Raw genomic sequence first — 25,916 nt, 5'->3', positions numbered from 1 at the left:
AACAAACAAAAAAAGATACTGTACCATTTGTAAGGAAATGGAAAGACTTGGGGGAAAATCATGTTAAATGAAGTAAATCAGGCCCACAGAGACAAATGATCCATGTTTTCCCTTCTATGTGGAAGTCAGATTTAGCTTACAAACTCCTAAGTATATATACTGGGCAGTATGCAAGTATATGCAAATGTGCCAACTGAAATACAGTAGATTCAGGGAAATCACAAATAGTGTAATTCAGTAGAAATCGCAAATCAAAGTTCAGCAAAATAAAACATCAGGAAGCAGGTGCTCAAAAGGGGTGGAGTGGTGACAAGGAAAAAAGAATAGAAAGAAGAGATGCTGGGAACATTCAGACAGAATAGAGTATATATCCTACAAAATTAACAGTGAGGGAAAGGGTGGGTAGAGGACGGGTGGGTGAGAACGCTGAAAGACCAAGATATATTGTATTCACAAACTGCTTTGTCAAATGGCAACCCCTTTGTACAACTACTTAATTATTTTTATTTTTTTTCATTTAAAATTTTTAAATGACCTACAAGTGTGTATATGCCACATTTTCTTGATCCTTTTGTCCATTGAGGAGCATCTGGACTGAATTCATATCTTGGCTATGGTGAACAGTGTGTCAATAAACATGGTTGTGTTGGTTGCTTTACTGTACTTCTGGTAGATGGCCTTAAAGATGGATAAATGATAGAGCAAGGTATAAGTACTTAAACAGCAATCAAGGGGTGGAAGTATGGCTCAAGTGGCACAGTGCTAGCTATACACAAGCCAAAAAAGAGGCAGTGAATCAAACCCCATCAGCAGAAGAAAAAAAAAAGCAACTAAAAGGGCACCTATCATGATGGTGCCTGCCTGTGGGAATTAATGCCAATAGTGCAGAATAAAATGGTACTGAATATGAGACATGTATATTTAACTCTTTCAAAATAATAGGTTAAGATATTAACCTAAAATGCATTTCATGTTTAAAGAAGAATGAAACCTAAAATATAGCTAAAAACATGAACATTTTGATATCTTCTTGATCTATATTCATCATTATTCAACTGTATCTATTAAAAAGAGAGAAAAATTCTAAAAATGGTAACTTCTTTTGAAAAACAAAAGGAAATGTTATACTAAGTGAAATTACGGTTCTGGAATATGAGCCAGTTTATGATGAACCAACACTGAACATCTATGGCATAATTTAAAGTTGCCAGAGCTATGCAAGGAGAAAAACAATCTAAATACTCTTCTTTTTTTAATGTGCATTTTTTACTAAAAATTAAAGGGCCCAACAGCTGCAGTGGGCACTGATGAGGAAAAAAAAACACGTTTTAAGAAATACACATAATAAGAAATGAAATTGTCAGTCTAATTTTAACTATACTTACATAAGAAAAAAATAACAGGGCTTTAATAATGTTGATAGAAACAAGTAATAATAAATTCCTGCTGTTGGGTGGCAGAGTCTTGAGAAAGGAAGGGAGGGAGGGAGGGAGGGAGGGAGCGAGGGAGGGAGGGAGGGAGGGAGGGAGGGAGGGAGGGAGGGAGGGAGGGAGGGAAGAAATAGAGGGGAAGTGGGAGAGGGAAGGAAAGAGAAAGAGCTAAGAGAGGGGAGGGAGAAAATGAGTGATTTTAGTAAGAAAAGTTCTTCTTTTCCATTTGCAGTTGGAACCAATATCACAGCAATTTGAAAGTATCTGTCTCTCATCAAACTATAAAGCATGTAAATGACTTGAAATGTGCAGCTGAGTTCACAAAATTAAAAAAATATATCACTTATGTTTTCTGCATCAAATAAGTTATGGAATATCAAATACTAAAAGAGATGGCATTTTTTTTTAAAAAGTCTACTAGTCACCAAGTAACATGAACCTAGAATAACTTTCTAGAGATTCAACTTTTATAAAAATGAAGTTGTGATTTTAAGCACTAATGTAAGCTTATTCAGGTAGAAATACATCAGACAATTGAAACAGATTAAGAGTCTTTGAAAGAGCTTTCAACTTCTTCAGATAAATCAATAGGTTTAAAATCAAGAAGGAAGAAAGAAAATTTCCTAGACTTTTCTTTCTTGACAAAGCACCAAAGGATTTGTACAAAGCAGAAATACAGACATATATTGGAAGAAGGGGCCTTGATATACATAAATATAAAAGAGCTAAAGAGGGATATTTCTACAATGTGAGGTTTGGAGCAGAGAAAAATTAGAAGTATGAATATCCTACAAATGTTAAAAATTTAAGCATAAACTTTCCAATGAACAAATAACATGCCTAATTCCAAAAATAACGGAATAATTTTACATAGTTTCTGGGTATCTGTGAAGATCTATAATTAATTCAGCATTGTTTGGAAAAATTGACTTCTGAGTGTTTGTTTTTAACTCCTTTTGGGGGGGGGTGGTTATGAGGCTTGAACTCAGAACTTACACAAGGTCCCTGAACTCTTTTGCTCAAGGCTAGTGCTCTACCACTTTGAGCCACAGCTCAATTGGATATTAGAATCTCACAGGGATTTTTCTGCCCATGTTGGCTTAGAACTTTGATCCTCAAATCTCACCTTCCTGAGTAGCTGGGATTACAGGTATGAGCAACCAGTGCCCCATGAGGACATTTAATTGCCTGATTTTCTGAGTAGTTTTGGTCATGTTCAAAGGTAAGAAGACAATGAAGACATGGTCTGTAGCATTCTCCCAAAGAGGCATCTTGTAATAGTCTAGCTTCAAACCATGATCCTCAGATCTCAAGATCCTGAGCTGCTAGGATTACAAGTGTGAGCCATTGACAACTGGCTAAGTCTATTGTTTTGACAACTAAGCAACTATTCAGAGTGTCACAACTCCCTATTTTACCATGCTTCAAAAACACACTAAAATAAGTGGTAGTTAGTATTCACTCCACTGAGTAAATCATTAGATTTCAGTAATTTATATTACTTGGCAACTCAGTTCTAAAATATATATATATATATATATATATATATATATATATATATCTGAGGTAGATTTTTATAATCAAGGATATTTTAAAGAATAAATGTCACGAAAAAAATTAAGTTGTATGAGCTTTTGTTAAGGCACAATCTTTCACAGTCTATTTTGGTCCAGCCCAGCAGCTGTGGCAAGTGGTAGTGGTGAATCAGAAGCAAGTGGCAGCTGCACATGTTCTCTGGCAGCAGAACAAATGCAGCACTTGTCCCCTCTGACTCCTCTCCTTGCTTCTCCCTTGACACCAAAGGCAACAAGAGTCAGCAGTGAGAAAGCAAGTGAGCAGCTGCTTTAAAGTCATTCAAATGTTTATTGTCACTGTCTCACAAAGATGTGTATCTGAGTGGCACATTCTGTAGATTGTATAAAACTCTCAAGGAAGCCATCCTAGGGCCATTCAGACATGTGAGAAGAAAGTCTTGCTATTTTCCTAAACTATTGTGCTACCTGAAGTCAGCTTACAAGTCCAACCAATATGGTCCTTCAAATATCTCCTGAATTCTCTCAAGTCATTTATGTTCACTGTTCAGATACTTCTTACTTACGCTATTTTTAATGCAACCTTCAAAAATGTATTTCTAAAAGGTAAATCTAAATATTTCATCTACTGAAACTTCATAGGTCCCTTCCAGTATCTAGTTAGAATAGTGTTTTTTCACCCTTGAGTTGAGATAAATAGAAATAAAAAGGGAAAAAGTTTATTATCCAAAAATACTTGGTATGGCAAGTAAGACTTTTCATGATCTGATCCTAGCTAGTTTTTGTCATTCTCTATTAAAAAAGCCTATATTCTAGTCAGACTGAACCACTTAACATTCCCTCAGAAACAGCATGTTTTTTTCAAATCTCTGCAATTTTGCATAGCCTTTCTCCTCTGATAGAATGGTCTAAGAATATAGACTCTTATTTTGAAATGGATTGAAATATCCACATCTCTATGATGACCAGTTTCCATATTATGCTACTCTTGTTTACATGGCAATCTCCCTCACCAATGGCAGATTGGTCTTCAAAATTCTAATATGCAACATGACAACAGCTGATTTACTTTGGAAGGGAAAATCCTGGCACCTCTCTCTGCTTTCTCTCTTAAATTCTCCTTAGTTTAAAGTCATTTCCGGGGCTGGGGATATGGCCTAGTGGCAAGAGTGCTTACCTCGTATACATGAGGCCCTGGGTTCAATTCCCCAGTACCACATATAAAGAAAATGGCCAGAAGTGTCGCTGTGGCTCAAGTGGCAGAGTGCTAGCCTTGAGCAAAAAGAAGCCAGGGACGGTGCTCAGGCCCTGAGTCCAAGCCCCAGGACTGGCAAAAAAATAAAAATAAAAAGTCATTTCCAAATCACTATACCTCAAAGTACTGTGGAATGAGGTGTGGGGTGAAGTGATGTGCAATAAAATGGAGATACAAAAAGACTAAGATGATCTCGGTTGAAAAAAAGCCTTACAATCTAGAAGAGGAAAAGACTCAAAAAGATAAAGAAGGAAGATGATCATTCAGTAATCCCAATCTTTTTTTTTTTTGGCTAGTCCTAGGCCGTGAACTCGACCTGAGCACTGTCCCTGGCTTCTTTTTTGCTCAAGGCTAGCACTGCCACTTGAGCCACAGCGCCACTTCTGGCCATTTTCTGTATATGTGGTGCTGAGGAATCAAACCCAGGGCCTCATGTATAGGAGGCAAGCACTCTTGCCACTAGGCCATATTCCCAGCCCAGTACTCCCAATCTTAAAGAGGATGTTTTCTTAAGCCAACATTGTGGAAGTGACTGGTAAGTTCACAACAAAACCAAAACTAAACACTGCTCCAATGACCTCTATTTTGTGACCTGGAAAAGTAATTAAGGGAACCAGTTTTGCTTTGCCAAAATATGTTATATTTTTGTAACCTCTAAATGAAAATATTTTTAATTGAAGAGTAAAACAAAATTTAGACCTTTTGGCATTAGAAGGTTTAGTGTTTATTTGCTTTAGACTGAAAGAGGGTGGTTCCTGTCAAAATATTTCAAGGCATGATAATCAGAGAACTTACTTATTTCAATATTTCATTATGAGCCAATATGAAAGACATAAAATGCTTATGATTTTCATATTTAATATTATATACTAAACTGGGTGTGGCACTGTCCTCTACAGTCCCAGCTACTCAAAGGCAGAAAGTGACATAAGCCCACCAGGCTGAAACTAGAGCCTGGGCAACATAGACCTATCTCAAAATAAATAAATAAATAAGCAAAAAAGTGCCTAAAATTAGAAGCCCATTTCTAGCACTATTACTACTCCTAAACAGGTTCAAAGCTAAAATAAAATTTAAAAATGTAATTGCAACTCCAGAAAAAGAAAGGAGCCCAGCTCACGCCAATAATCCTATAGCTACTCAGGAAGCTGAGATCAAAGGATCACTGTTTTATGTTAGTTCTGCTCAGGTAGAAAAGAATACATCTCCAGTTAACCAACTGAGCTGAACTGGCTCAAGTGGTATAACACCAATGTGAGCAAACACACTCAGCAAAAGCACAAGGTCTTGCATTCAAGTCATGAGTACCAGCACAAAAGAAGAGGGGAAGGGAAGGGAAGGGAAGTGAGAGGAGGGGGAGGGAAGGAGAAGAAGTATTCCCTAGGTCAAAGAGGAGTAAATTATCATACAGTTTGGCTTACATGCACTAAGAATGACAGGTGATACAGTGCAAAACATACGACTTTAAAGGAAATTCAACAGGAAAGGACATTTTTTATAGTAGGATTACTGGAATAATTGGGTATCTATGTGGAAGGAAAAAAACTTGAGCCTTTACTTTAATACCACACACACACACACACACACACACACACACACACACACACACACACACACATTTCAACATAGATCAGTGTCCCAAATCTAGGAACCCAAAGTACAAAACGTATTAAGGGAGAACATTTAGAAATTTCATGTAGGTAAAATGTCTTAGATATAACACTAAAAGTACAATCTTTTAAAAAAGTAATACTTAAACAAAATTCACAATGTTTATGCTTCAAAAGATACTATTAATATTGAAATGACAAACTAGTCTGATAAAATGTTTATAAATTAATAAAGAACTGGTATCCAGAATATATTTTTTTAATTCTTATAACTTGATCAAATGACACAATTTTTAATTAGAACAAAATATTTAAATATTTCACAAAGGTAGATATGAGTTGTACATAAAATGACACCAATTACCACTGGTCAATAGGGAAATGTGAATTAAATCTGCAATGAGACAGCAATTTTCACCCACTGAAATGGTTCTAATCAAAATGACAGGTAATTATAAATGTTGCCAAGAATATGAAGAATGAGAACTCTCAATCTTGTGGGAATGTAAAACAGTGCAGCCACTTTGCAAAATAGCTTGGCAGTTTCTTAAAATGTTAAACATAAATTTGCTACATGATCCAGGAATTCATTCCTAACTATGTACCCAAGAGAAATGAAAACATACATGTAAATAATGTGAATGTTCATTGCAATATTATTTGTAATGCCCTCCAAGAAAAGCCAAAAGCCCATTGATTAACAACCAGATAAACCAGATAAAATAGATATAGTATATCCATACTCTGGAATATTACTCAGCAATAAAAATAAATAAAATATGGACCTACACTACAATACAAACTTCAAAATTTTGAAAGGAATCAGACACAAAAACTACATATTTTGGATTTCATTTATATGAATATCTAGAATAGGTAAATCTACAAAAACAAAAAGGAAATAAATGGTTATCCAAAAACCAGGGATGAAAAAGAACAGCTAATTATAAATTACCATGACAGATTTTTGGTAATGATGGACAAATTGATTCTAAAAGTGGATGGTTGTCTGGCTTATTATTTTATTTTACAAGCATTTTAAATGTTCTCTCTCTCTCTCTCTCTCTTTCTCCCTCTTCTATTTTTGCTAGTTTACACTGTTACACATACAGCAAGCACATACACTCGGTTCAGATTTTCCCTGTGTCCAACAGCCCTTCTGGAGGTAGAAACATCAGTAACTGAGCAGAACAGCCAAGAACGTACTGCAAGGAGGTAAGATTATGGTTCTAAGATCCTAGAGAATGCATCATTGCTCATCAGACATTACTTACAAAATCCAAATCAAAACATAAAATTATTATGAATTAATCTACTATAATTATTAATTTATGTACTTTTTAATTTATCTCAGTAATGTTATATACTTCCATGATACCTTGCACATCTTAAGTTAATTTATTCTAGACTGCTTAAATTTTTTCACAGACCTACAGATGTAATTTTTTAGTTTAATTTTTACAAATGTTACTTGTTAGAATATTTTTAAAAGTTCAAGATGACCAAGGTGCTGGTGGCTCATGTGGCCAAGTAGAAGAGTGCCTGCCTTCAGCGAAAAAGCCAAGCAAGAGAGCAAGATTCTGAGTTAAAGTCCTAAGTGCTAGTGGCTCATGCCCATAATCCAAGCTACTTAGCAGTTGAAAACATGAACTAGAGTCAAGGACAAATGAGACTCAGGTTTACCTACCACTCCTTTCTACTCCTTTCTATTAGAGCTCCATGCCAGAGAACTATGTATTTTTTATATCATCACAGTTAATTTAGACATTCAAAGAGCCAGTTTCAAAGAAAGTAAGACTTCATCTCAACAACAACAAAAAAGCTAGGCATGGTGACATCCATCTGTGATGTCCATCCAGCTAAGCTGAAAAGCCTAAAAGTAGGTGGATTGAGGTCCAGATGCATACGTGGGCAAGAAACAAGATCCTATCAAAAATAACTAGTGCAGAAGGGGATGGAGGCATACATAACTCAGTAGCAGTGTACCTGTCTAGCTATTATGAGGCCCTGATAACCACAAAAAATAATAATAATAAATAACAATTCAAGATGAGAACCTCAGAGCATTGACTTCAAGAGCAGGGCCCCTTTATGGAAGCATAGGCCCATGTATAAATGACCTTGATTGTAGCAATCATTGTACAACTTGGTAAATATACTAAAAATCACTGAATTGCCCATTTTAAGTGGTTAACTTTGTGCTATATATATATTTCAATAAAGGGGGATTGTTTGGTTTTAGGGAGGCTTTTGTTTGTTTTTTGGTAGTATCAGGGATTGAACTCAGGCTCCCATGCTTACTAGGCAAGTACTCTACCACTAGATCCATATCTCAGGCCTTTTACTTTAGGTTTGTTTCTCAGGATGGGTCTCAAACTTTTGCCAGTGACTAGCTTCAGGCTGTACTCTTCCTATCTCCACTTCCCACTGTTCTGTGCTTACAGGTATATACCAAGTCTGGCTTGGTTTTTGAGATACATAGTTGCTAACTTTGCCAAGGCTGATCTCAAACCATTATCCTCTTGTCTCTGCTTCCTGAGATTACAGGCCTGCGCTACTCTACCTGGCACAAATTTATTTTGTAATGGTTTCAACTGGCAATGGAGTAAAGTTACCAAATGGGGGTAAAGCGTTATAGAATTTGTGTACATGTGCATATCCTTTGTGTCTTAGCTAAGCTAAAATTAGTATATCGGCCTTTTGTATATCGTACCTTTCCCAGGGACAAATAAACAAATGATCATATAACACAAAGCCTACTGAATTAGGTCAGAAGATACAGCTCTTCTTTGAATGTTTAAATTAATTGTGATAATATAAATATATATATATATACATATATATATATGTATATATATATAGTTCTCTGATATGGAGCTCTAATACCTTTGTAGAAAGGAGTGGTAGGTGAACCTGAATTTAAAATTTTGTCTTTGACTCTAGTTCTTGACAAAAAAAATGCCATAAATTCTCAATTCTCAGTAACTTTCTGGATGAGTGGAATATTTTGTGTTATATATTGTGTTATTGTTCTAATGACTCAGCTCTTGGTGTACTTCTGCATGAGGTCTTCCAGAGGAACCAGTCATGTGAGGAGAGGGTTGGAACTTTCAGCCCTCCAACAGACTGGGCTTAAAGGTTGAGTTAATTGTCAATGACCAGTGATGTGATCAAACATACTTATAGCCAATCTTTAGTGGGGGGGGAGGGGGGGGGAGATGTGGTACAGCACATACTTGTAGTCCAGCACCTCAGAAAATGAGGCAGGAGGATTGTGAATTTTGAGGCCAGCCTGAGCTACATAGCTAGACTCTGGCTCAAAATTAACTAATTTTGGGCACTGGTGGTTCACATCTGTAATCCCAACTTACTCAGGAGGCAGTGATCTGAGGATCATAGTTCAAAACCAGCCCAGGCAAAAAAGTCTGTGAGACTCTTAGCACATTAAACAGCAAAAAAGCCAAAACTCAGCTGTGATTCAAGTGGTAGAGTGCTAGCCTTGAGCAAAATAGTAAAGCAAGAGTGCAAACCCCTAAGTTCAAACCCCCAATACCAACACACAAAAAAGGGGGAACTGGGGTGGGACAACAGGGTTCAGATACACTATCAGGTGGTCATACACATGAGGACAGAAAGATGGGGCACAACTTGACAAGGCAAGGATATTCTGTGCCTCTGACCTATGCATCTTTTGAAATAGACTTTTTCCAGTGGGCGGGGGGGGGGGGGGAGAGAACAGTCCTGGGACCTGAACTCAGAGTCAGGGTCTGGGTTCTGCCACTGAGCTTCTTTTGTTCAAGGCTATTACTCTACCACTTGAGCCACAGTGCCACTTCTAGCTTTTTCTGTTTATGTGGTACTGAGGAATCGAACCAGGGCTTCATATTCTAAGAAAGCATTCTACCACTGAGCCACATTCCAGCCTGTAATGGCCTTTATAAAAAATAGGTAAACACAAGTGAAGTGTTTCCCTGAGTTGTAAAAGGCACTCTAGCAAATTAGTAGGGGAGGCAGTTGTGGGAAGCCCAATTTATAGCCACTAAGTCAGAAGTACTGGTGACAACCAATCTTAAGTGTGGGTATGCAGTTTTGAGAGATGGAGCTCTCAATCTAGGAGATTCAATGCTACCTCCAAATAGACAGTGTCACAACTGAATCCAATTAAAGGATATCCAATTGGCGTCTTCTAAAGAACTGTGTTTATCTGTGGGAAAACATACCTAGCATCAGAAGCATTGTACCTACTAGTGTTTGAAGATAGGAAAAGCACCTTAGGTGTTGTTTTTTTATATATCTGTAACAACTCTTTAAGGTAATTTGTTTATCTCATACCTGAAGACATCTTAATTGCTTGGAATTTCTAACCAGAATGTGAAGCCAAATGAACAATGCTGTGATACAAGTCCACAATCAAAATTATCTCCACTGAAAGATTTTTCTCTTACAGTAAACAACTCCAAAAGCAAAATTGTTTGGCTAAGCCAACTCTCTAAGAGTCCTATAATGACTTAGCATTTTTGTGATAACATAATGTAATTATATTTAAAAATCTTACATTCTATCAAGACATACTTAAAAATTACTAGCAGAAGAAATGTAAAACCTACAACATGAGCTGGACACTGATGGCTCATTCCTGTAATCCTAGCTACTTAGGAAGCTAAGATCTGAGGATTGTGGTTCAAAGCCAGCCAGCCCAGGCAGCAAAGTCCATGAGACTTTTATCTCCAATTAATCAACAAAAGTCACAAGTGGAGCTGTGGACCAAGTGGTAGAATACTAGCCCTTGTGAAAAAGCTAAGGACTAGCACCCAGCACCTGAGTGTAAGCCCCGGGGCTGGCAAAAGGAAAGGGAAAGGAAGGGAATGAAAGAAAAGAAAAAGAGAGAGACCAACAAGAATTTCAAAATCATGAAAGCCAGTTTTTTAAAAAACAAATAAAAACCACAGAATTCCAAAAAAAACATTAACAGTCTTGCTCAACAGTATTGATGCAGTTTATTTTCAAAAGTTTTATTCCAAATAAACAGAGTATCTTAAATACGGAAAATATTTAAAAATAAATAACTTAATGGTAAGAGTTGTAGAATATGGGTTGCCAAGTTACAAAAAGAAGAGCAACTTGAGCAAAAATTGGAGAGAAATACTAAAGTGACACTTGTAAAATGTGCCCAATAAAACAAAGCCACTGGAAACATGGCATAATAGGCATCTTGTATAGTATTCTGTTAACCCCACTGTGGCTTCTGGCATTCAGCTATGTTAATATATTTGAGCTCAGCTACTATTACTTGATAAGTTACTTGAATAAATCATATATAAGCTGAAATTTCTACATAATAAATAGATCATTCTACTACTTTCCATTCATATATAAACTAATTTGTATTACAATTAGACTTGGAGTGGGTAATGTAACAGACCAAACAATTTGATCTCCTGCCAACTTCAATTTCTATCCCAGTTGTAAACATTTTTGCTTACTCATATCTTTCCTTGCTTTCCCCAATATTCCTGATATTGGATCCACATTTGTGGTTCTCTCATTCAGGTAATTTTCCTCTATATAGGTTTAGGGTCATATTCTGAGAATCAGGGAAAGAGGTTGGTGTTTACCTGGTTGGCTTTACAGTACAGCACAAAGAGTTTTGCTTCTTAATTTTAGAAGTGAATGACTATTTCTTTTTCTCAAATTCAAAGAACAATGTCTCAATTTAGCTTTTCCTATGACAGCTATAAGAAATTCTCTCCCACCTAAATCTATGCCACAGTTTTGGTACTTTCAAGGTATGAAATACATTTTTTTAAGCCAGGAATTTGAATAGCTGTTTCATCTAGCTCATGCCTAGTAATTTAAGGGCAAATTTGAACTCCATGTCTATGTGATGTACCAATAAAATATAGAGCAAATATCTCAAAATCAAATAAATAAAAACTGGCTATTATTACCTATTACAAGTTTCATCATGATTATAAAGATTGAACAAGTATTTTCATTTTATAAAGCATTGGTCTAACAAGATTATTGGTTTTTGTTTTGTTTCGTTGCCAGTCCTGGGGCTTAGACTCAGGGCCTGAGCACTGTCCCTGGCTTCTTTTTGCTCAAGGCTAGCACTCTACCACTTGAGCCACAGCGCCACTTCCAGCTTTCTCTCTATATGTGGTGCTGAGGAATCGAACCCAGGGCTTTATGTATAAAAGGCGAGCACTTTACCACTAGGCCATATTCCCGGACCAGTTTAACAAGATTTTATCATCTGCAAAAATGAAAACTATTTGAACCAATGAGAGGTAAAACAAGTTTTCTTGAACAGGTTTTTGTTTCACCTTTTTTTTTTCTTTTTTATCCTGGTTCTGGGGCTAAATCTCAGGTCCTGGGTGCTGTCCCTGAGCTTTTTTTGCTCAAGGCTAGGCTATCACTCTACCACTACCACTTGAAGAAAGTCTGACAGACTTTCCTACCATGGTTGGCTGTGAACCATGATCCTCAGATCTCAGCCTCTTGAGTAGCAAGGATTACAGGCATGCGCCACTGATGTCTGGTAATAAGGACTTTTAAAGTTATTATATATATGAAAATAGGCAAAGGGGAAGGGAAGAGAAGGAAGGGGAGACAAGGGAGGGGAGAGGAGGAAAAAATAGGGAAGGAAAGCAAGCGTGCAAGTCCTGCAAACTAGTATTTTTCCCAGTTGGTTTTTCACTTACTCAGCTTCTAAGGCTAACACAAAATCTACTGGACTTAGATTGAGCTTGTGGTCATTGCAGTGGAGATTCTCACATGGGTACTCCAAATCCACTTGACTATCAGACCATCCTGCCTAAAGAGAAATGCTTCTCAGGCTATTTTTTTTTATTTTTATTTTAGAAACAATGTAGCCCGCAATGCACGTCCTAAATCTAGCACTTGAAGCAGATCCTTTATTTCCTTATAGCTTATTTAAGAACTAAAAACAAACTGTAGAAACCTCAAAAGTTACAGCTTTATAAGAAAAAAGTAAAAAAAAAAAAAAGATTTAATTACAACATCAATAATTGTCTAATTTTATTTTTCCAAACCAATTTTAAGTCTCTGTGGTGATATGTGTGTATGAGTTTCAATTATATAAGAATATTAATGTTATTCTAAGAAAAACACTGCAACTCTTTTTTAAACCACTATGTGCACACCTGCTATTCTCCTATCAATTTGAGCAGGAAACCATTTCTCCTCTACATCATGAGCAATAGAAAAGTACTTATTAAAACATTAATCACAGTCCATTATATTCTGACTCACTGCCAAGAGTTCCCATTACATCACTGAAAATATCTATTAACCAAAACCTGCTTCTGACAAGTTACAGGAGTGTAGTGTTCAGAATTTAGTAATGTAAGTCAGTTTTAAAAGAACAGTTACAAAATTGATTTTGCAGCAGCAGCAAAATAAGTATTTTTTCTGACATTTATTACAAAAAGGCTAATTTAACTGGTATTTCCAATGTAAAATTATTCAAAAATATTTCAAATTTCACCTTCATTTATTAGACACATTTACTATTAAAGTATTAAATACCAACAAGAAAATGTGAAATTAAAGAATTTTCAAATGTGCTGAATAAAGCACTGTATATGAAACTATATTGACTTGTGTAAATATGGGCCTTGTTTAGAGCCATGTCTCGCAGGAAATTGTCGAAAATGAAAACCATCCCTCTTTTACTCCCTCTCTTCAGGATTTATGATTTTACATTTAAAACCAGTTATAAGAGGAGGGAAAACATGCAACATTACCTGCAAGTCAGAATAATGAGTACTTTGGGGATTCTGAGCATGTTTAAATAATTTAATGTTATTGGGAAGCAAAGTTTAAGTATATTTTGATTTTGTACTAACAGAACCCAACTATCTAGTTTCAATTTCTTGAACTGTTTGTTTGAGGAACAGTGACAATGGTTTCCTATCTTAAGCAGACAATTCCAAACCACAAGGAAGAGAGATGACTCTTCACTAATAAATTGCTAAGATAAAAGCATAGGGTTTATGGGCAATTATTTCCTAAGAATAGAAACCACTCCTGATTTTTGTATATTGAGAAAAATAATAGTAAAACCATGGGCAATTTTTCTCCTATTTGTTTATATTTCAAAGTTCATTTTATGATAAATATTATGTTTAGTGGGGGAGAAATTCATTGAATTTATTTAACAAATGCTCTTAAGGTAGCTATATATGACTCTGAGATGATTGAAGGAGCCTATTAGAGAAAAAGCCTACTTGCCCTAACACCATATTGTCTTCTTTCCAATTTAGAATTTCATAATCTCTATTTCTAAAACTGAGTGAATTTCCAATAACCCATCTGGTTTGTGCATTTTTGGTCTTATTTTTTAACTGTTTCTAAAGTTTAATTTACTTGGTAATTTCACGGTAAAAGAAATTGAAAGCATGAATTACGCAGTACTTACTAAGGAGAAGAGAAAAGAAAATAGACTTAGGTTACAATCATACAACATGATAGCTATACACTAACAGGTATTTCAGTGCAAGAATTAGCATGTTTTATATTTTAATGATTAAAAGCATCACCAAGCTACACATGTCTAGTAATATCCTACCAACTCAACCTCCAGTTATTTTTGCCGTTTAGTTTCTCTAAATGGAAGCACAGTTTCTACATACCTAATTATAAATAAATAAGTAAATGAATAAAGTTATCTGTTCTTGGAAATAATTCTACAGAGATTACAAATCTTTCAGGACACAGTTCCAATAGTTATCTGAATCCTAGTTTGTGATACTGAGTTTTCAAATGAAAATTAATGAACGATTGTACATTTTATAGTACCATCAATTAAAAGCTTAACAGAGATGTAATTAAGAAAGGCTCATATTCTGGTTATAACCTATGTATTTTTTGTTTCCTTATTAATTAAGATAAAACTAATGTTTTAAGTTTTCTGAAAAAAACTATTAAAACTACAGATTTTACAGACATTAAAATGAAAACAAGATGATATTTAACATATTTGATATCAGATGAAATGGGTGAATTCTTTAAAAAACAGAAACTAATAGTTTCCTCAAGAAAATAACAAATAACATAAATAGCCTTAATAATCAAAAGATTAAGTATTTTTGCCTAAGACTAGGAACAAGGCAACTATACTTCTTGTCATGTTTCTATGCCAGAGTATACAGGAAATTTGAAGGAGAACAAGCAAAACAAAATTGAAAATAAGAAAGGATAACTTAGCTGGCACCAGTGGCTCACGTCTGTAATCATAACTACTCAGGAGGCTGAGATCTAAGGATCACGATTCAAAGCAAGCATGGACAGAAAAGTCCATGAGACTCCAATTAATCACAGAAAAGGCCAGAAGTGGTGCTGTGGTTCAAGTGGTAGAGCACTACCCTTGAGTAGAAAGAGGCTCAGGGACAGCACCCACGCCCAGAGTTCAAGCCCCAGTACCAGGGAAGGAAGGGAGGGAGGGAGGAAGGGAGGGAGGGAGGGAGGGAGGGAGGGAGGGAGGAAGGAAGGAAGGAAGGAAGGAAGGAAGGAAGGAAGGAAGGAAGGAAGGAAGGAAGGAAGGAAGGAAGGAAGGACAGATAGAAAAGAAAGAAAAAAAGAAGAGGGAAGAAGGGAGAGGGGAGAGGAGAGAGGAGAGAGGGAAGAGGGGAGAGGGGAGAGGGGAAAGGAGACTTTCTGGGCACCAGTGGCTCGCCTCTAAATTCCTAGCTACTCAGAGAGAAACTGATATCTGAGGTTCTTCCCAAAATGAACAATATATTTTCCATAAAATTTCTCTGCAAATGGGCATATACACAAAATTAACTTTTACAAAATAATACTCATAATTAGGTATATGCTTCACTCGTTTTTCTATTTTTATTCAAAAATGGATATAATCTACATTATGAAAAGAAAACTAACACTATGTTTCTTCAATATACCTAAAATTAGAGTACTAAATAAATGCAGAGTTAAGATGATACAGAATTATAATAAACAAAAAACACTTCCCAAAGCAAAGACACTGCATGTATGGAAACAGAAGAATGAAATAGATAATGAGGATATTGTTGCCTCTGCTTCTTTTAAACTTTCAATTCTAAGTTTAAGAAAGAAGGTAAGTGGAGAAAAAGTTTAAGGTAGTAGATACAAAAGTTCTGATTTAACTTTGTTTCTTCTAAATCTAAGGACAGCTAATTATTCCTTGTAGAATTTTTTAAATTATATTTTATTACCAAGTAGTTGTACAAAGAAGTTACCATTCAACAAAGCAGTTAGTGAATACAATGCATCTTGATTAAGTCACCCATTTCACCATTCTCCCTATCCCTTCCAAATGCTATACCTCCCCCTAATTTTTTTTAATTTTGTAGTTGTATTAAATTTTATGACTGCATTCTCCTCTCCCCTTACTCTCTTCAGAACTTTTTTGTGTATGTGTGCCAGTCCTGAGGTCTGAACTCTGAACCTGGGCAATGTCCTTGAGCTTTGTTGCTCAAAGTTAGTACTCTACTACTTAAGCAACAGCTCCACTTCTGGCTTTTTGGTGCTTAATTGGAGATAAGAGTCTCAGGGACTTTCCTGATTGGCTTCAAACTCCGATCCTCAGACCTATGCCTCCTGAGTAGCTAGGATTACAGCAAGAAGCAGCCATCCACAGCATTGATACTAAACTCATCATGAATTGGTAAAATAGCTACACTGTATGCTTTTAATATAAGAAAAGATTAAATGATTAACAAATGAACACAGAAGTGCCATTAAGAAACATCTATTTTCTTTTAATAAAAATCTAGTTACTATTTTAAGGTTTGATGAAGTAAGCAAGATTCTGATTAAAACAAGAGCAAAAATTTCAAAACAGGGAAACAGCAAAAAGGAAACCACTATGGAAAATCTAAAGAAACACAATCATTGTATGTGGCTCAGCTGAAGATGAGAGATATCTTGGCAAAAGAAATAGAGTAGAACAAATGTTTCACAGGCCTAATCATTTCTTATTTAGGAAGTCAAGAGAAAAGACTGAACATCAAGGAACTGCAATACAGTGTTATTTAGATAGGCAGAAATAAAAGCTGGGCACTATAATACCAATACTCATGAGCTAAAATCAGGAAGAAAATAAAAAAGAAAAGACAAAGGAACAGAGAGGTAAAGAACAAAACAGAAAGTTGACTTAGAAGTTGGGCAAAATAAAAAAAAAAAAAACTTATGTTAAGTCATGCAGAATCCAGGGGTGGTAAGTGGGCTTAAAAAAACTTCTGGGCTGGGGAGGAAGATGGTGCCGCCACAGCAGCCAGAAGCAACAGAGAAACGCAGGAAACGAAAAAAAAAATTTAAAAAAGAAGAGCCTACCTGCACGGAGCCGGAAAATCTCCGGGGGAACCCTCCCCCCACCTGCCGATCCTGGCCCAGACAGGGCCAGACTGGGAAAGGGGAGCCGGCCCCAACAAACCAACTGGAAAAAGTCACGCCAGGAGCGCAGAGTCCACAGACACCAGGGGGTGCGCGGACCGATCGAGACAGAGGGGGGCAGTCGGGAGGTGCAGGACCACACGGCTGGGATCGGACGTGAGCAACAGGGGAACCGGGCAGTGCAGAAGGGGAGAGCCAGGGCCGCCACCACCAAACGACCAATCGCCGCACCCCAGCACCACAGCCCTGAAGGGCCAACAACAGCACGGGACACACACTCAATCCAGGACCAGTAAGTTCCCCATTACCCCCTCCCCCAACAGGAGATCAGCAAACAGAGACCCAAACCCTATAAAGAAGCTAGAGCTCCCTCCCACCCCCTCCCCACCCGGAGGAAACAAAGAACCCCCAAATCAGGCTGCAAAAGGTCCCTTCAGACTCTGGGAGGACACAAGAGCTAGCAGGGGCGGAGCAGCGCCAAGGCAGCAGAGAAGCCTGAACTGCCCCACCGGCCCCGCCCCCTCCCCAACAGGGGCCCGGGACCAGCAGGCATTGGAAGCCCCACCTGAGGCGCCTGGTCCTCATGGACTTTTTGAACAAAAGTAAATGGCTGGCTGGTGGGCAATACCAGCCCAGCAGGGACACCTGGGCCCAATCGCACGCGCCCCTCCCACCGGAGGCTCAGAGTCTGGGGGCACTAACCCTCGCCTGGACACTTGATCCTACAGGGGCCCACACATACCACCCCCCAGAGCAAACTCGCAGGTGGGCACAAGCACACCCCAACAACCCAGGACCCGCTCTGGTAGGCGTACCCCACACAGATAGGCAGGGCCACCCAGCAGCAGTGCCCGCGCTGATAGACACACCTGCACAGGAGGGCAGCGCCCCCCAGAGGCAGCACCCACACATATTGGTGCATTTCGCACAAGTGGGTGGGCCGCCCCTCAACACCGGCCCCAGAGCAACCCACACAGGTGGGCGAACCGCCCGTCAGCGGCAAATCTTAATCTAAGAGGTAAGCTCCTCTGACCAAGATACCGAGTGGACAAAAGAACCAAAGAAGAGAAAAGCCTCCATGCCACACTGAATCAGCAACCAGCAAACCCCCACCAGGGGCACGCTACGGTCAGCACAACACAGCGGCAGGACACTATCCCACAGAGAACAACACAGAACCTACCCACCCCCAAGTGCAGTGAGGGTGAGCACTTCGGCAACAACCGAGATGGTCACGCTCACCCATTGGGCAGTAAGGTTCAACAGCCAAACCCAAACCCAGAGCCAGGACACAAACAAGTCTCCACTGACAGACCAGCGGGAACCAGCACAAAGCCAAACCAGGGAAGCCGCCCACAGATCTCCAGATGCACAAATCACAAAGAAATATAACAAATTTCATCAAAGGGCAAGCCAACTCGCCAGTTCCAAAAAGCAGCACAACTGAAGAGGAGATAGAGAATAGTAAAACACTGAGACTATGATAGCAGAAATGATGGAAAGCCTCAAAAACGAAATCAGAAAACAATTCCAGGAGTTTAGAGTGGAAGTCTCGAGGACATCCAGGAAGCCAAGAAGGAAATGGAAGCAAAAATGGATACAGTACAAACCTCCGTTAAAGAAGACCTTCACATCCTGAGAAGTGAAATGCATGAAAAAATAGATTTAAAATACAACTCTTTAAAGGAAGAAATTTCCACAATCAGAGCTGATCTGGCAACAAGAAATAGCTCCCTGACATCCATAAACTCCGCACTTGAATCCACAGCACAAAGAAATGACCATATTGAAGCCAGAATCTCTCTCTTGGACAATGATGCAGCCGATAAGGACCAGAAAATTACCACAATCCAAGAAACGGTAAAGCTCCAGGGCAGACTAATCCAGGAGCTAGTGAACAAAGACAAGAGATATAATCTGTGCATAATTGGAATAGAAGAAGGAGCCGAATACCAAAGCAGAGGGCTTCAACATATTTTCAATAAAGTGATTGCAGAAAACTTCCCCAATCTCACAAGGGACCTCATCCAGGAAACTGAAGCCTATAGAACACCTGGAAGACCAGACCCTAGAAAAGCCACGCACAGGCACATAATAATCAAGACTTCAGATTTCAAGAATAAAGAGCCAATTCTGAATGCAGCCAAAGCGAAGAAAGAAATTTATTACAATGGGAAGAGGATCCGAATAACAGCAGACCTCTCCACACAAACCTAAAACGCGCAAAGAAGATGGAAGAACACCATCCAAGTCCTACAAAAACTGCCAGCCTAGAATGAAATATCCAGCGAAACTGGAGTTCATATTCGAGGGGAAAATCAAATCTTTCCATAGCAAAGAGGAGCTAAAGGAGTCTGTGAATAAAAAACCAGCCCTACAGCGAATTCTAAGAGGGGAACCCCACCCAACAGAAATTGTACAGGACACACAGAAAGAAACTACAACAGCCAGAGCCCAACAGAAAGAGCAGCTCACTAAAGACAAGGAAAAAAAAGAGGAAAAACAGCCTAAAAAGAAAATGGAAGGAGAAAAAACACTCTTATCCTTGATCTCTGTGAATATAAACGGTATAAACTATCCAATAAAGAGGAGCAGACTGGCAGAATGGATCCGCAAACAAAAAGTAGGCATCTGTTGTCTACAAGAGACCCACCTTACAGCAAGAGATAAAAACAGGCTCCGAATGAAAGGATGGAGCAAGATCTTCCAAGCAAATGCACCTACCAAAACGGCAGAAGTAGCCATCCTGATCTCAGACAAGCTTGACTTCTCATTAAAATCAACTCAAAAAGACAAAGAAGGTCACCACATTTTTTTTTTTTTTTTTTTTGGCCAGTCCTGGGCCTTGGACTCAGGGCCTGAGCACTGTCCCTGGCTTCCTTTTGCTCAAGGCTAGCACTCTGCCACTTGAGCCACAGCGCCACTTCTGGCCGTTTTCTGTATATGTGGTGCTGGGGAATCGAACCCAGGGCCTCATGTATACGAGGCAGGCTCTCTTGCCACTAGGCCATATCCCCAGCCCCACTACATTTTAATACAAGGAAAAATCCAGAATCAAGACATCATGGTGATAAATGTATACTCACCAAACAAAAGAAGCCCTACCTATGTCAAACAAATAATCACAGAACTACAGAACAAGATAAACCCAAACACAATCATAGTGGGTGACTTTAATACCCCACTCTCTCCAAGAGACAGATCCAACACCCAGAGGATTAGCAAGGGAGTTGAAGACCTAAGTAACACCATATCCCAAATGGATCTGACAGATCTATACAGAATCTTCCACCCAACAGAGATCCAATACACCTTCTTCTCAGCAGCCCATGGATCATATTCCAAAATAGACCATGTCATAGCCCACACAAGGGACCTCAGCAAATACAAAAGTATTGACGTCATCCCATGTATTATATCTGACCACAGTGGATTAAAGGTTACCCTCAATAACAACGGTTACCACAGAGGATATACACATTCTTGGAGGCTAAACCCCACACTGTTATCCAACACTTGGGCCACAGACCAAATTAAAGATGAAATCAACGAATTCATAAGCCACAATGACAATGAAAATACATCACAAAGAAACCTATGGGACACAGCTAAGGCTGTACTGAGGGGCAAGATCATTGCCCTCAGCACTCATATTAAAAGAATGGAAGCAGAGCAGGTGAATAACCTCACGATGAAACTAAAACAACTGGAGAAACAAGAAATGATCGAATCTAAAATGACTAGGAGATCACAAAGATTAAAGAAGAGATAAATCTGATTGAAAATAGAAAGACCATTCAACAAATAAATAAGATTAAAAGCTGATTCTTTGAGAAAATAAATAAAATTCACAGACCCCTCACAAGACTTACCAAAAAAAGAAGAGAAGAAACTCATATACGTAAAATCAGGGACTCCACCGGAAAAATTACAAGTACACACGATATTCAAACAATCACAAGGAACTATTTCCAGAACCTCTACTCACTAAAAAAATAATAATTTTACAGAAACGGATCAATTCTTAGAAAAGTATAAACTGCCCAACCTGAACCAAGAAGAAATAAATCAACTAAATAAACCAATAACTTACAGTGAGATACAGGGGGTGATCAAGAACCTCCCAACAAAGAAAAGCCCAGGCCCAGATGGATTCACCAACGAATTCTATAAAACCTTTAGTGAGGAGCTAATACCAATACTCCTCAAACTCTTCCGCAAAATAGAAACAGAGGGAGAAATCCCAAACTAATTCTATGAAGCTAATATTATACTCATTCCCAAACCAGGCAAAGACCCAACAAAAAAAGAGAACTGCAGACCAATATCACTAATGAACACAGACACAAAGCTCCTCAATAAATATTAGCTAACAGGATCCAGAAACTGATCACGAAAATTATACATCATGACCAAGTAGGCTTCATCCCACAGTCACAAGGATGGTTCAACATCCATAAATCAATCAATGTAATTCACCACATCAACAGAACTAAAATGAAGAATCTAATTGTTATCTCAGGGGATGGGGATAGATATAGCCTAGTGGCAAGAGCACTTGCCTCGTATACATGAAGCCCTGGGTTTGATTCCCCAGCACCACATATACAGAAAATGGCCAGAAGTGGCGCTGTGACTCAAGTGGCAGAGTGCTAGCCTTGAGCAAAAAGAAGCCAGGGACAGTGCTCAGGCCCTGAGTCCAAGGCCCAGGAGTGGCAAAAAAAAAAAAAAAAAATCTTATCTCAGTCAATGCCCAAAAAGCCTTTGACAAAATACCACATCCATACTTATTAAAAGCTCTGGAGAGAACAGGAATAGAAGAAACATTCCTCAAAACAATAAAAGCCATATACAACAGACCAACTGCTAACATAGTATTAAATGGAGAGAAACTAAAATCATTCCCCCTAAACTCAGGAACAAGACAAGGATGCCCACTCTCCCCACTTCTGTTCAACATAGTGCTGGAATCCCTAGCCATAGCAATAAGGCAAGAGGAGGACATCAAAGGGATCCACATCTGCAAGGAAGAAATCAAGCTATCCCTATTCGCAGACGACATGATCTTATATCTGAAGGACCCAAAAAACTCAGTCCCCAAACTCCTACACCTAATAAACCATTTTGGCAAAGTAGCAGGATACAAAATCAATCCACAAATGTCAGCAGCCTTTCTGTACACCAGCAATGTACAAGCAGAAAAGGAAATTATGGAAACAATTCCATTTACAGTAGCCCCCCCCCCAAAAAAAGTACCTAAGGATCAACCTAACCAAGGACATGACGGACCTATTTAATGAGAACTATAAAAATCTAACAAGGGAACTCAAAGAAGACACAAGGAGATGGAAAGACCTCCCATGCTCATGGGTAGGCAGAATCAATATAGTGAAAATGGCCATATTGCCCAAATTGTTATACAAATTCAATGCAATCCCTATCAAAATCCCAGCCACATTCTTCACTGAAATAGAGAAAGCAATCCATAAATTCATATGGAACAGCAAAAGACCTAGAATAACCAAAGCAATTCTAGGCAAAAAAAGCAGTGCAGGAGGTATCACAATACCAGACTTCAAGCTCTACTATAGAGCCATCATAACAAAAACAGCCTGGTACTGGTATAAAAACAGACCAGAAGACCAATGGATTAGAATTGAAGATCCAGAAATAAAACCGCACTCTTACAGTCAGCTCATATTCGACAAAGGAGCTAAAGACATACAATGGAATAAACATAGCCTCTTCAACTACTGGTGCTGGGAGAACTGGGCAGCCATATGCAGAAAACTCAAAGTAGACCCACGCCTATCACCATGCACCAAGATCAGCTCAAAATAGATCAAGGACCTCAATATCAGACCCGAATCCTTGAAAATACTGAAGGACAGAGTAGGAGAGATGCTAGAATTTATAGGCACAAGAAGGTACTTTCTGAATATAGTCCCAGGGGCACAACAAATAGGGGAGAGACTCGACAAATGGGAATACTACAAATTAAAAAGTTTCTGCACAGCTAAGGACATAGCCACCAAAATAGAAAGACAGCCAACCATATTGGAAAGGATACTTACCAGCACAGCAACATACAAAGGCCTGATATCTGTCATCTACAGAGAACTCAAAAAACTAAGCTCCTCCAAGCCCAGTAAACCAATTAGGAAATGGTAAAGGAGCTAAAGAGAGACTTCACAAGAGAAGAGATAAAAATGGCAAAGAAACATATGAGGAAATGTTCAACATTCCTGGTAGTAAAGGAAATGCAAATAAAAACAACTCTGAGTTACCATCTCACTCCAGTTAGAATGGCCTGTACTCTGAACTCAGGCAACAACAAATGCTGGAGGGGGTGCAGGGAAAGAGGAACCCTTCTCCATTGTTGGTGGGAGTGCAAATTAGTACAACTACTTTGGAGAACAGTATGGAGGTTTCTCAAAAAGCTCAACATAGACCTACCCTATGACTCAGCCATATCACTTCTAGGCATCTATCCTGAACAGCAGGTCCCAAGATATCAAAAGGACATTTGCACTTCCATGTTTATCGCTGCACAATTCACAATAGCCAAAATATGGAAACAACCCAGATGCCCCTCCACAAATGAATGGATCCAAAAAATATGGTACCTATACACAATGGAATACTACATAGCGATTAGGAATGGTGAAATATTGTTATTCGCAGGGAAATGGTCAGAACTTGAACAAATAATGTTGAGCGAGACAAGCCTAGAACACAGAAAACAAAGGGGCATGATCTCCCTGATATATGACTGTTAAGATGGGGTGACGGGGAGACAGTAGAGACCAGGTTTGTGAAACCAAAAACTTCTTGTCAAATGGTATTTCCCACAGGACTGGGTTTCTACTCAACATATAACTACTCAACTACATACTCAACATATAAAGGTCAAAAGTTGACCTCTCAGTGGAATACAATAGCTCAAAAGCTATGTATGTACATTCAGATAAGACAGCCCTAGGCGAATTTTCTTTGGGGTAGGCCACGTGGCTACTGTATATGTTCTTGGTACATTGTTTATTGTATATATGTCTACCTGACCTAGGGAAGGGAAAGAAAAACAGGGTGTAAGATATCACAAGAAATGTACACACTGCCCTACTATTTAACTATACCCTTTTTGCATAACACCTTGTCAAAAAAAATTGTGTTCAATTAATAAATAAATTAAATTTAAAAAATTTTGTTTAATTAATAAATTACAAAAAAAAGAAAAATTTAAACATAAATAAAATAAATAAAATAAAATAAAAAACTTCTGAGCTGGGGAATATGGCCTAGTGGTGGAGTGCTCGCCTTGTATACATGAAGCTCTGGGTTCAATTCCTCAGCACCACATATATAAAAAAGCTGGAAGTGGCGCTATGGCTCAAGTGGTAGAGTGCTAGCCTTGGGCAAAGAGAAGCCAGGGACAGTGCTCAGGCCCTGAGTTCAAGCCCCAGGCCTGGCAAACAAACAAACAAACAAAAAAAAAAAAAACCCTTCTGATATAGCATATTATTCTCAGTCGTGCAAATACCAAAGCTACATAGAACCAATCCATATCTCTCTCACACTGAAATATTACAGAATGAAAAGTAAATCCTACTTGGTCATCTGATCCAAATTTTACTATTATCTTGGTAATTTTTCTTTCAAAAGAAGAATTCACTTAAAATATTTTTAAAAATTAAAAAATACCTAAGAGACTCATGCATTCCTTCTGCTATCCCAAAGCATTGACATTAATCTTCTACTTTCAATAATGAGGGCACTTTTTAATCTTGTATACTAGATCTAATTCCTGACCTAACTACTACACTTATATTTGTTGCTCTTTTAACAACAAAAGGTCTAAGTCTCCATATCCTTCTCAAATTAATGTGATTAAACATAATGGAAAACTTTTTTTTTTTTTGGTCAGTCATGGGGCTTGAATTTATCTCTGAGCTCTTTTTGCTCAAGACTAGCACTCTACCACTTTGAGCCACAACACCATTTCTGGTTTTCTGGTGGTTAATTGGAGGCAAGAGTTTCACAGACTTTCCTGCCCGGACTGGCCTTAAACCAGGATACTCAGATCTCAGCCTCTTGAGTAGCTAGGATTACAAGCATGAGCCACCAGTAGCCCCTAGCTTACAAGTTTTTATTATTAAATTGACAAAATGTTTTAGGTACAAACTCCATTAGGCAATTATAGACATGCCATATTGGACAGAGCAGATGATTTATTATCATACCTCTAAACAACAAAAAAGATACCAAAATATGTGTACAAATATTTTTCTGAATACAGGGCAACATTTATAGGCATATAATGGACAGTTACATTATAATTTATTTGAGTTTTTTTTAATATTTATCAATGAGTTCATTAAAATTTATCTTTTTGTATATTCATGTTCAATAGGTGATATAGTCACCTATTTATCTTTGCTTAGTCACCTGAGGAATATTTTTGTTCAAAAGCTACTTTCATGAAGCAAGATATATCCCAAACAGATAAACAAAGTATCTTCCCAATTAAGAGAAATTTGAAAGACAACTAAATTTGTATTTCACAATTAACTGCAGAAGCTGTAATTTTGTTTATAGCTTTGCCAATTTATAAAGTTATTCTATCAACTTTCACATGATCCCTATAGTGGAAAAACATCAAACACAAAAGTTTCAAGAGCTAAGTTCG

The 25,916-nt window shown here is 38.1% G+C and overlaps 1 protein-coding gene across 1 annotated transcript in view; it reads right to left on the bottom strand.

Annotated features, from left to right (window-relative positions):
* The window catches only part of Mnat1 (MNAT1 component of CDK activating kinase), a 162,777-nt gene that overhangs the window by 32,498 nt on the left and 104,363 nt on the right, over nucleotides 1-25,916 (bottom strand). The window lies entirely within an intron of this gene.

The sequence above is a fragment of the Perognathus longimembris genome, chromosome 14 (assembly GCF_023159225.1).
Source record: "Perognathus longimembris pacificus isolate PPM17 chromosome 14, ASM2315922v1, whole genome shotgun sequence".
Taxonomy (NCBI): domain Eukaryota; kingdom Metazoa; phylum Chordata; class Mammalia; order Rodentia; family Heteromyidae; genus Perognathus; species Perognathus longimembris.
This window is presented reverse-complemented; position numbering and strand designations above follow the sequence as displayed.